General features: G+C 33.8%; 1 protein-coding gene across 2 annotated transcripts in view; it reads right to left on the bottom strand.

The window, feature by feature from the left end:
- The window catches only part of CCNT1 (cyclin T1), a 35,699-nt gene that overhangs the window by 6,066 nt on the left and 23,822 nt on the right, over window positions 1–5,811 (bottom strand). The window lies entirely within an intron of this gene.

The following is a 5,811-nucleotide window of genomic DNA, read 5'->3' as shown; positions in this document are numbered from 1 at the left end:
CTAGAATGAAGCAAATAGTATCTCTTCACTTCAGGTAATTTATCAAATGGAAAAAACAATGAAATGAGTACACTGTGCTTCCTGTGACACTGCATAGCCCATAAGCAGGAGGCTACTTTAATATGAGATTGATAATTATTACCATCAGATTCCCATAAGATTCTAAAACCTTCAACCAAGAGTCACGCAAACAGGATCTCAAGGTATCTGCACTTCCATGTTCACTGCAGCTATTCACATAACCAAGATATGAAAGCAATGCAAGTGTCCATCTATCAATGAATGAATAAAGAAAATGTGGTATACACATACAATGAAATATTATTTAGCCTTAAAAAAAAAAAGAGAAGGGTTCCTGGATGATTGCAGAGTAGGAAGCACCAGGAAACTGTCTCCCTACCTAAACGACAACTACACTGGCAGAATCTGCCTGATGTAACTATTTGGGAAATCTGGTGTCTCTTGAAGGCTTACAACTTCCAGGGAAAGGCTTGGACAGTAAATTGGGGTTAATTTTCATCAATTTCAGTTCTCAGCACAGTAGAAACTATCCATCGCCCACCTCAGCCATGTAGCAGGTAGCTGTGCACCTATATCTGGAGTGGCTTGCACAGAACTTTAAGGAAGCCAGGGTGGGCAAAAAGGACTCTATCCTCCAAATATTGGGGATCTGTGCTATGATCACTGATTGTTTCTTCTGATTACAGAGGTATATACCAAATGGCAGGCAGGCACTATTGTTGTACCTCCCTCCATTGTTGCAAATCCCTCCCCCTCTGGCCAAAACAACTTCCAGGAGATTTAAAAGGCCAACACTCCTCTTTCCCCCATTATTTTTTTGCTTTTTCCCCTTTTGGAATCCAGATATTAAAGAGTAGGACATTTAAAAACAATGCCATATACAGTACAGGGAAAGTTGACCTGTAAGTGACCATGCACGTCCAGGGAAAGTGACCATGCACGTCCAGGGAAAGGCTCAGAAAAGACCTTAAGTTTACACCTCAAGCTGATCCTCAGCACAACAATGCCCTACAAAATCAAACCTCCTCCCAAAATTAACAAAAACAATAAGAAGCAAAAAAAAAAAGCAAACCATGGGGGAGGGAGAAAATCTGATTTCCAGCGTTATCACATTAGATTCAAATGTCCAATGTTCAACAAAAAAATCAAAAGATATAGAAAAAAACAGGAAAGTATGGCCCATTCAAAAGAAAAAAACTAAATCAACAGCAACTGCCCCTGAAAAAGACCTGATGGCAGATCTACCAGACAAAGACTTTAAGATAACTCCCGTAAAGATACTCAAAGAATTAAAGGAAGACGTGGAGAAAGTCAAGAAAAACAGTGTGAACAAAATGGAAATATTAATAAAGAGGTATAAAACCTAAAAAGAAACCAAAAAGAAATCCTAGAGCTGAAAAGTACAATAACTGATAATGAAAAATACACTAGAGGTATTCAAAGGCAGTTTTAAATCAGCAAACCTGAAGATAGAACAATGCAAATTATCAAGTCTAAGGAATAGAAAGAAATAAGATTTAAACAAGTGAACAGAGACTAAAGGACCTGTGATACACCATCAGGTGGACCAACATATGCAATCGTGGAAGTTTCAGAAGGAGAAAAGAAAAAGGGCACAGAGAATTTTTGAAGAAACAGTGGTTGAAAACTTTCCAAATTTATTACAGACATGAAGATAAACATCCAAGCTCAACAAACTTCAATTAAGAACTCAGACTCACACTGAGACACATTACAATCAAACTTTCAGAAGCCAAAGACAGAAAATTCTGAAAGCAACAAAGAGAGAAGCAAATCATCACATACAAGATCACAAGATTTCTCATCATATACTTCAGAGGCCAGAAGAGAGGGAGGGGGCTGATACATTCCAAGTGCTAAAAGAAAAAAATTGTCAACCAAGAAGCCTATATTCAGCAAAAATATCCTTCAAAAAAGTGAGGGAGAAATTGAGACATTTCCAGATTAAACAAAGCTGAGGTAGCTCGTGACCACTAGATCGGCCATACACGAAATTCTCAAGGGAGTCCTCCTAAGTGAAAAGAAAGGAGACTAGACAGTAACTTGAAGCCATATGGAGAAAAAAAGATCTCAATAAAGGTAAAAACATGAGCAATTATAAAAGCTAGTATTATCATAACAATGGTTTTGTAACTGCACTTTTTGTTTTCTACATGATTTAAGAGACTAACAAATTTGAAGGAGAAAAAAACAATCATTAGTGTAAAATCTAGTATTACTGTTAACTTTGATTTATAACTCCAAATCTGATTTTCTGTAAGTTTAAGAGCCTAGTGGATTTAAGAGATTATTAGTTTATGTTTTGGGGCATACAATTTATAAAGATATAATTTTGTCATATCAATAACCAAAAGGGGTAGGGGAGCAGCTGTAAAGGAGTTTGTGTGTAATTGAAGCTAAACTGGTATAAATTCAAATTAGAGTTATAACTTTAGCATGTTAAATGCAATCCCCATGGCAACCACAAAGAACATAGCTATACAGAATACACCAAAAAAAAAGGAAATGAGAAAGGAATTTTTTAAATTTCACTATAAAATAAAAAATTAACCAAACACAAGACAGTCATGCAGAAAATGAAGGACAAGAAAAGCTCTAAGGCATATAAAAAACAAACAGCTTAATAACAGAAGTCTCTCCTTATCTGTAATTACTTTGTGTGTAACTGGATTAAATTCTTAATGAAAAGATAGAGATTGGTAGAATAGATAAAAACACCTGATCCAACTATATGCTGTCTACAAGCACTACGATCCAAAGACCCAAACAGGTTGAAAAGTGATAGAATGGAAACAGATATACCAGGCAAAGAGTAACCAAAAGATAGCAGGGTAGCTATACTCTATCAGACAAAAGAGACTTTAAATAAAAAAAGGTTTCAAGAGACAAAGAACATTCTATATAGTTTTTAAAAGGCTTAATGCAGCAATAAGATATAACAACTATAAACATTTACACACCTAAGGAAAAGAAAAGAAAAACATTTACACACCTAATGACAAGTCTTCAAAATATGTGAAGCAAAACCTAACAAAATTTAAGGGAGAAATAGACAGTTTTACAGTAATAGTTGGGGACTTCAATACCCCACTCACAATAATGGATAAATAATCAGACAAGACAGGAAATAAAGGACTTCACAAAGAAATCACCTAAATCTAACAGACATATACTGAAGACTCTATCCAAAACAGCAGCATACACATTCTTCTCAAGTGTACTTGGAAGATATCCCAGGATAGACCATAATATTGGCCACAAACTAAGTCCTAATAGATTTTAAAACATAGATATACAAAACATCTTTTCTGACCATAAAGTTAGAAATCAATAACAGAAGGAAAATTGACAACATTGTAGAAATCAACACTTTTAAACAACCAATGGATCAAAGGAGAAATCAAAAGGGAAATTAGAAAATACTTAGAAATGAATGAAAATGACAACATAATATATCAAAACTCATGGAATGCAGCAAAAGCAGTGCTGAGGGAGAAATTTATAGCTATAAATACTTACATTAAAAAAAAAAAAAACGACACCAAAATCAGACAAAGACACTACAAAAAAAAGAAAATTACAGACTAATGTCACTGATGAACATAGATGCAAAATTTCTCAACAAAATATTAGCAAACCAAATTCAACAATACATTTAAAAGATCATACATTATGATCAAGTGGGATTGATTCCAGGAATGCAAGGATGATCAATATCTGCAAATCAATCAACATAATACATATTACCAAAACAAAGAATAAAAATTACGTAATCATCTCAATAAAAGCAGAAAAGTATTTGACAAAATACAACAATCATTTATGACAAAGAGTCTCAACAAAGTGGGAATAGAGGGAACTTACTTCAATATAATAAAGGCCACATATGACAAACCTACAGCTAACATCATACTCAACAGTGAAAAGCTACAAGCTTTTCCCCTAAGATCAGGAACAAGACAAGGATGCCCACTCTTACAACTTTTATTCAACATAGTACTGAAAGTCCTTGCTACAGCAATCAGAAAAGAAAAAAGGCAACGCATCCAAATTGGAAAGGAAGAAGCAAAATTGTCACTATTTATAGATGCTACTATATAATTAAAAAACCTACTCATCTACTAAAAAACTATTAGAACTAATGAATTCAGTAAAGTTACTGAATAAAAAATTTATAGTTTATTAAATTCAGTGGCATGTCTATACACTAACAAATTATCAAAAGAGAAATTAAGAAAACAATCCCATTTACAACTGCATAAAATAAAATAAAAATACCTAGGAATAAATTTAACCAAGAAGGCGAAAGACCTGCTGTACTCTGAAAACTGTGAAACACTGATGAAAAGAACTGAAGATGACTAAAATAAATGAAAAGATATACTATGCTCACAGATTGAAAGAATTAATGTTTTTAAATGTCCATATTACCCAAAACAATCTACAAATTCAGTGCAATCCCTATCAAAATACCAATGGCATTTTTCACAGAACTAGGAAAAGTAATCCTAAAATTTATGTGGAACCACAAAAGACCCTGAATTAGCCAAAACAATCTTGAAAGAGAAGAACAAAACTGGAGGTATCACGATCCGATTTCAAAGTATACTACAAAGTTACATAATCAAAACAGTATGGTACCAGCACAAAACAGACACAGTTCAATGGAATGAAATACCCTGTTTCCCTGAAAATAGGACCTAACTAGACACTCAGCTCTAATGCATCTTTTGGAGCAAAAATTAATATAAGAACCAGTCTATTACATTATATTATATTATATTATATTATATTATATTATATTATATTATAATCACATTATATTATTTGAGACCAGGTCTTATGTTATAGTAAAATAAGATCAAGTCTTACATTAATTTTTGCTCCAAAAGACGAATTAAGGTGATTGTCCAGCTAGGTCTTATTTTCGGGGGAAACACGGTAGAAAGCCTAGAAATTAACCCACACTCATATGCTTAATTAATCTATGACAAATGAGGCAGAAATATATATACTGGGGAAAAGATAGTCTCTTCAATAAATGGTGTTGGGAAAACGGGACAGATACATGCAATAAAAAATGAAACTAGACCACTTTCTTACACCACATACAAAAATAACTCAAAATGGACTAAAGATTTAAATGTAAGACCTGAAACCACAGAACTCCCAGAAGAAAACATAGGCACTAAACTCTTGACATCGGCCTTAGAAACATTTTTTTTGATAGGTCTCCTCAGGTAAGGGCAACAAAAGCAAACATAAACAAATGGGACTACAACAAACGGGACCGATGTAAAAAGCTTTTACATACCAAGGAAACCATTAACAAAGTGAAATGACAACCTACTGAATGTGAAAAGATATTTACAAATGATATATCTGATAAGGGGTTAATATCCAAAATATATGAAGAAATCATACAAATGAACATCCAAAAAAAACCCACAAACAATCCAATTAAAGAATGTACAGAGGACCTGAATAGACACTTCTCCAAAAAAGATACACACATGGGCAAAAACATGAAAAGATGCTCAACATCACTAAGCACCGGGAAATGCAAATCAAAGCCACAATGAGGTATCACCTCACATCTGTCAGAATGATTATTATCAAAAAGGCAACAAATAACAAGTGTTGGTGAGGATGTGGAAAAAAGGAATTTTCTCCTGCACTGTTGGTGGGAATGTAAACTGATGCAGCCAATATGAAAAGCAATATGGAGGTTGCTCAAAAAATTAAAAATAGAACTACCATACAACTCAT

Source organism: Rhinolophus sinicus, linkage group LG02 (genome assembly GCF_036562045.2).
Source record: "Rhinolophus sinicus isolate RSC01 linkage group LG02, ASM3656204v1, whole genome shotgun sequence".
Lineage (NCBI taxonomy): Eukaryota > Metazoa > Chordata > Mammalia > Chiroptera > Rhinolophidae > Rhinolophus > Rhinolophus sinicus.
Note: the sequence above shows the minus strand (reverse complement) of the source record. Positions and strands in the feature narration are given on the sequence as shown.